Here is a 7188-nt window from a genome sequence, read left to right as displayed (position 1 = left end):
GAGACCTTTCCTTCGTGTTTGGAGCTCGCTTGGGTCTGCAGGGGAGGCAGCTGGATCAAACTCTTGAGCAGGAGCTGGGGGTGAGGTTTAAAGCAAAATTCCACGGCTCCCTGTGTGCCACAGAGTCCTGGCCTGGCCCCGGGGGTCCCTGGTGGGGGGAATGGGGATTTTGGCCATGGCATTGCCTGGGTGTTGCCTGGAGCACCTTGAGGGAGGTGATTCTGCCTCCCTGCTCTGCTCTCATGAGATCCCATCTGGAATGCTGCATCCAGCTCTGGTGCCCCATCATTAAAAGGACGTGGAACTGTTGGAGCCCAGGAGAGGCCTTGAAGTTGATAAAGGAACTGGAGAACCTCCCCCGTGGAGACAGGATGGGATTGGTGGGGCTGCTCAGCCTGGAGAAGAGAAGGTTGTGTGGAGACCTCAGAGCACATCCAGGACCTGTAGGGTCTAAGGGAAGATAGAGGAGGACTGTTCATCAGGAACTGCAGTGAGAGGACAATGGGGAAGGACTAAAAGCCAAAAATGGGAAATTTAAGTTTGATTTTGGGAAGGAATTCTCCCTGTGAGGGTGGGCAGGCCCTGGCACAGGTGCCCAGAGCAGCTGTGGCTGTCCCTGGATCCCTGGCAGTGCCCAAGGCCAGGCTGGACGGGGCTGGGAGGAACCTGGGACAGTGGAAGGGGCACGGCAGGGCATGCAGGGCTGGGAGTGGATGAGTTTGAGGTCCCTTCCCACCCAAACCAGTCTGGGATTCTGGGATTCCACGCTGTGGCTGAGCCCCTTGTTTTCTCACACGGCCTGGAGCAGAGCCCACACTGGAAAGCCCAGGACAGAATCATCCCTATGACATCTCCATGACATCCCCGTGACATCCCCGTGACACCCTGGTGACATCCCCGTGACATCCCTGTGACATCTCCATGACACCTTGGTGACATCCTTGTGACATTCCCATGACATCCCTGTGACATCCTTGTGACATTCCCGTGACACCCTGGTGACATCCCTGTGACACCCCTGTGACATTCCTGTGACATCCCTGTGATATCCCCATGACATCCCTGTGACATCCTTGTGACATCCTTGTGACATCCCCATGACATCCCCATGACATTCCCATGACATCCTTGTGACATCCCTATGACATCCCCGTGGGGGCTGTCCCTGTGACACCCCCGTGACATCCCCATGACATTCCCGTGACATCCCCATGACATCCCTGTGACATCCCCATGGGGGCTGTCCCCATGACATCTCTGTGACACCCTAGTGACATCCCCGTGACATCCCCGTGACACCTCCATGACATCCCCGTGACATCCCCGTGACATTCCCCTGACATTCCCGTGATATCCTCATGACATCCCCGTGACATTCCCATGACATCCCTGTGACCATCCCCATGGGGGCTGTCCCCATGACATCCCCATGACATTCCCGTGACATTCCCATGATGTCCCCATGACATTCCCATGACATCCCCAGAGCAGGAAGGCCCCAGCGCCGCCCCAGCCGTTCCGTGCCCTTTCGGGGCGATTCCGTGCCCCCTTTCGGGGTGGTTCCGTGCCCTTTCGGGGCGATTCCATGCCTCCTTTTTGGGGCCGTTCCGTGCCCCCTTTCGGGGCAGTTCTGTGCCCCCTTTCGGGGCAGTTCTGTGCCCCCTTTCGGGGCAGTTCTGTGCCCCCTTTCGGGGCGGTTCCGTGCCCTTTCGGGGCGATTCCGTGCCCCCTTTCGGGGCGGTTCCGTGCCCTTTCGGGGCCGTTCCGTGCCCTTTGGGGCCGTTCCCTCCAGGCATCCCTGGCACTGCCCCGGCTGCCCCGGCCCCGCTGCCATCCCCCGGGCTCCAGCGCTGCCAGCGTCGGGGCTCTCATGTTGGTGTGAGAAGAGGCTGGCATGGGCAAAACCAGCGAGGGACCTGCAGGGCAGCCCTGAGGCTGGGAAGAAAACATTCCCAAATGTGAGGAGGATCGGTGGCGGGGCCCAAAGGGCAATCAGAGAGGAGACAGAGCTTTTGTCCAGCTGCAGAGCCAGCTGTGCCAGGCCCTGGGCATGGATCCATCACGGGGTCCATGCTGGGTGCCAGGGATGACTGTTAGGGGCTGTTGCTCATGGGTGATTTATTTAAAAAATAAGGATATTGATCTAGTACCAATATCCAACTGTGATGGATCTCTAACAGTTTAAAGATAGAAAGTGTGTGTTCATTTTGATGCAGGGCAGCGTGCAGGACAGCTCCTAAATACACACCACAGCTTCCAGGTGATTACAGAGCCCTTTTATCCATCCAAGTGTTGAATACCCAAAATACAAATACATATTCATCATTTTGGTACATCCCATTCTGTTGGAATCTGAGGTATTGATGATCCCAAGATTGTAGAAAGTCTCTGTCTGTCAGCCCCCTGCCAAAGCAGAAGCCATCATTGGTCTGTGCTGGTTTCCAGGTTGTTTATTCTGTTGATCTCTCACATGTTCTGCTGCCCTGCCCAGCTCTGTCCTGCAGGGCAGCGTGTGGGGCTCTGCCCTCAGTGGGATGTGACAAACATTAAATACCAGAAACTCCCTGGGCTGCATTTACAAGAACGTGCCAATATCTGTCACCTACGTTGGGCAGTGTGTCCCCAGCCTGAACCAACAGAAAAATGCCAACACCACAGTGAGACATGGAGGGCATGAAGAAGGAGGAAAAGGACAAGGCACACCCAATTTCCTCCATCTTGTCCCCTTTGGACCCCTCATCTAGAACCCTAAAATTTTACTTTTGCACCCGTGCCACACTTAATTATTACTGGTATCAAACACTCAGAGCTGGTAATTGATCCTGTAAGACTGAAAACTCTTTTCCATGGACAGAGATCACAGCCAGTGTCTCTGGAGGCTCTGTCCAGGGGGCTCCTGACCCCTGCCAGGGTCCCAGGGCAGACAGGGCAGCCAGAGGGAAGCTCTCCATTCCCACACCATTCCTCACTTCCTATGCTAATCACTCCAAAAGCTGTTTAAGCATTCGTGGTTTGTTCCTTGAAATGGGTCGGTGTCCCTTTCATGGGAGGGGTCCCAAAATGAGGAAGTCAATGAAGTCTTCCTCGTTCTGACCTTTCTACCTTTTCAATGCAAATATGACAAATGAGCTCTTGGTAGAACTCCCATTCCTTGTCTTCAGTTGGTTTCAGAACAGAGCAGGCCCACAATTGTCTTATATTCCTAAAAACTTTTTGTGAGTTTGTGTATTCTTCATTATAAACCCAGCTAACTAAACATTGTGCTGACAAGCAATCAGTTATTAGTTAACTACTGACTCTTAACTTCATCAAGGCCTACTCATTTATTTTAATTAACTCTAGTAAGGCTTATCGCTAACTAAAATCTTAGCTCTTCTAAAATCTCTAAATTCCTTAAAGTTTATGCTTCATGGTGACATGCTCTGCATCCCCCGGGGTCCTGTCAGGGACCGGGAGCACTTGGAACATCCCTGTGCCATCCCTGTGCCATCCCCTCAGCTCCTGCCCGGGGTGCCCCCAGGTGACCTTGAGGGGACAGGAACGGCCTTTGGGAGGGGTGTGGGTGGTCACGGCAGGGACAGAAGTGGCTGGAGATGATCCCCAGCAGCAGGGTGAGGTCCCTGCTCCTGTCAGAGACCCCTGAGTCCAGCCTCGGTCCAGCTCCCTGGAGCCTTTATTCATGGAGCAGAATTATGGAATTGTTTGTGTTGGAAGAGACCTCAAAGCTCATCCAGTGCCACCCCTGCCATGGCAGGGACACCTCCCACTGTCCCAGGCTGCTCCAAGCTCTGTCCAGCCTGGCCTTGGGCACTGCCAGGGATCCAGTGGCAGCCACAGCTGCTCTGGGCACCTGTGCCAGGGCCTGCCCACCCTTACAGGCAGAATTCCTTCCCAATATCCCATCCATTCCTGTGGAAGCCATTCCCTGTGTCCTGTCCCTCAGGCCCTTGTCCAAAGCTCCTGTCCAGCTCCCCTGGACCCCCCTTAGGCCCTGGAAGTGGCTCTGGGCTCTCTGGAGACTTTCCAGGCTGAGCTCCCCCAGCTCTCCCAGCCTGGCTCCGGAGCAGAGGGGCTCAGAACCTCCCTGTGGCCTCCTCTGGACTCATCCAGCAGCTCCAGCCTGGACACAGCCTCCTCCCATCACCCTTCCCATTGCCAGCTGCCCCTCTCTGATCCCTGGGCAGAAGCTTGGGCAGGAGGAACAAAGGGGTGACTCAGGGCTGGAATGGGGGCACAGATCCTCCCAGGCCTTTTCCTTCCTCCTTCTACTTTGGGAGAGAGCAAAATCCATCCCCAGATCCTGGGGCTGCAGCGTGGGAATTGCGGCCCAGCCTGAACCTGGATGAGGAGTGGCCAAACCTCTCTGGAGCTGCACAAAGGTGACGTGGTCCATGAGCAGGTCAGGTCCTTCAGCCCCGGAGCCGCGGGGGTGTGGGCATGCAGGAGGGGATGAAGCCCATGCCAGCCTCCAAAAGCTGCTGAGCCCCGTGGGCTGGGCAGGGGCTGCTGGGCAAGGCTGTGGGCAACCAGAAGATCTTCCAGCAGAGCTTCCACCACAGCACGGGGACACGGGAATGTCCCACACAGCAGGTGGGGAATGGAGCTGGGGGAGGCCGGACCTCAGCGGGGCCAAAACCCTCTTGGGGGAGCACCAGGATCAGGCGTGGAAGAGCAACAGTTCCCGGAGGGAGCGGAAATCCCAAAGGGGGGCAGACAGGTGGGTCTATCAGAGCATTCCCAGCCTTTCCCCCGGCCGGGCAGCGGGATGCTCCCGGCGCTGCCGCGTCCCCGCCGAGCTGATGATGCTCAGCCGAGGGCGGCCCCGGCCACGCCCGGCTCCGGCAGCCCCGGCCCGGGGCTGGCAGGGATTTTGTCAGCGCCGCCGCTTGTTTGGAGCCGCAAGACTTGGATTCCAGTGCTTTTGGCACGACTCTGCTCCTGGCCCGTGTTCCTTGGCTCTCCATCCCTCTAGGTGTAAATCCAGCCAAGTGGGAGAAGGGAGGCGAGGGATGAGGACAGAGCCTGGCACGGCCTGACACCAGTCCCTTTCTCTTCCCAGATAAAAATCACCATTTTCCCCATCAGCCCGGAGCATTTTTATTTGCTTTGCTTTGTTTTTGAAGGCAAGCAGACACAAGGAGCAGCCGGTGACACAGGGCTGAGAGGGAGCGGGGTAGAAAGGCCCATGGGGGGGACAGTGACAGCATCCCTGGCTCGGGCGTGGGATTAACCACCAGGTGCACTTAAAGGAATTTTAATCAACAAAAGATGGGGCTGTCAGTTAAAACAAGTGCGAGGCTCTGGGGCACCAGGCCAAGGGATGAGAGCAGGGTTTTTAATCTAGGAAAGTACCTGCTGGGAGGGAACGGCCTGGAGGTGGCTGGGGAAGGAGCTGCCTCCAGCCAGGGGAAACCTGAGCTGTGAGAGGCTTTCCCCGGAGCCAGGGCACCCTGGGGGTGCTGTGGCAGCAGGAGGTGCTGGGGAAGGGATGGGTGCTTTGTGTGGGGCTGCTGGGATTCTCCACAGCTGGTTTGTGCTTCGTTTCCCCCACTCCTAAGAGATGTTTGATCACACCTTTCAGACAGACTTGGTGGGGGGGGATAAAGAGGGGCTGTTTTCTCTCTTATGGGATGTGGGATAAGCCTGGAGCAAAGCCTGGGAGAAGGGCAGCAGGATTTAGCTGACTGATGGGATTTCTGCTCTGGCAGCACCGGGAGCAGGAAGGGCCAGCTCTGGGCAGGGCCAGACCTGGGGAGCAGCCTGCATCCCCATGGGGGCAGGTGAATAACCCCTGTACCCTCCCCTCAAACTGCATTCCACATGGTGGCCTTGGCCTCACACCACGCTCACCCCTGGGACGTTGCGGGGGATTTTGGAAGAGGGAGGTTCCCTGGAGCCAGGTGTGACTCCTCCTTGCCTCTGCACACCTGTGGAAGGTGAGGAGGTTGATTCCCAGCTCTAATCCCAGCTCTTAGCTGAGGATCCAGCCTGGGGAGCCAGGGGGTGGAACTGGGAGCCCTGGAAGGGCTCTGAAGCCAGCCCAGAGCAGCTCCCCAGCCCAGCCAAGGCTCTGGTGCAGCTGATGTCACTGACCATGGCCTTGGAGTGAGGATGGTGAAGGTAAGGGGTGGGATTCAAGGGGCTGTCCTGTTCAGTTTGGGATCAGTGGGATCTCTTTCCTCTGCAGAGCCCCAGCCTCATGTGCTGGATTATCTTGGCATCAGGTGGAGAATCCTCCCCCAGCTCGGGGTGATCAGGGACCCCTGAGTCCAGCCTTGGTCCAGCTCCCTGGAGCCTTTATTCTTGGAGCAGAATTATGGAATAGTTTGTGTTGGAAGAGACCCCAAAGCTCATCCAGTGCCAGTCCTGCCATGGCAGGGACACCTCCCACTGCCCCAGGCTGCTCCAAGCCCTGTCCAGCCTGGCCTTGGACACTCCCAGGGATCCAGGGGCAGCCACAGCTACTCTGGGCACCCTGTGCCAGGATCTGCCCACCCTTACAGGCAGAATTCCTTCCTGATATCCCATCCAACCCTGCCCTCTGCAGTGGGAGCCATTCCCTGTGTCCTGTCCCTCAGGCCCTTGTCCAAAGTTCAGCTCCCCTGGACCCCCCTTAGGCCCTGGAAGTGGCTCTGGGCTCTCTGGAGACTTTCCAGGCTGAGCTCCCCCAGCTCTCCCAGCCTGGCTCCGGAGCAGAGGGGCTCAGAACCTCCCTGTGGCCTCCTCTGGACTCATCCAGCAGCTCCAGCATCTCACCCCACACCATTCCCACCATCCCTATTCCCACCAGAGCATCCCCACACTTTAACCCACTGGAACCAGTTTGGTCCAGGGCTTCTCCCCAGTGGTGCTGCCGTGCCCAGGGAGCTCCAGGGCTCTGTCCCAGCACAGCCCTGCCTGGCAAACATCGCTCGCTGCACAGGTGCTGAGCCAGCTGTGGGGCTGGGGGATGGATCCCCTGATCCCAGCCTGATCCCAGCCCGATCCCAGCCTGATCCCAGCCCGATCCCAGCCCAATCCCAGCTGATCCCAGCCTGATCCCAGCCTGATCCCAGCCTGGTCCCAGCCCGACCCCAGCCCGACCCCAGCCTGACCCCAGCCCGATCCCAGCTGATCCCAGCCCGATCCCAGCCCGATCCCAGCCTGATCCCAGCCTGATCCCAGCTGATCCCAGCCCAATCCCAGCCC

The sequence above is a fragment of the Lonchura striata genome, chromosome 26, assembly GCF_050655825.1.
Source record: "Lonchura striata isolate lonStrDom1 chromosome 26, ASM5065582v1, whole genome shotgun sequence".
NCBI lineage: Eukaryota > Metazoa > Chordata > Aves > Passeriformes > Estrildidae > Lonchura > Lonchura striata.
This window is presented reverse-complemented; position numbering follows the sequence as displayed.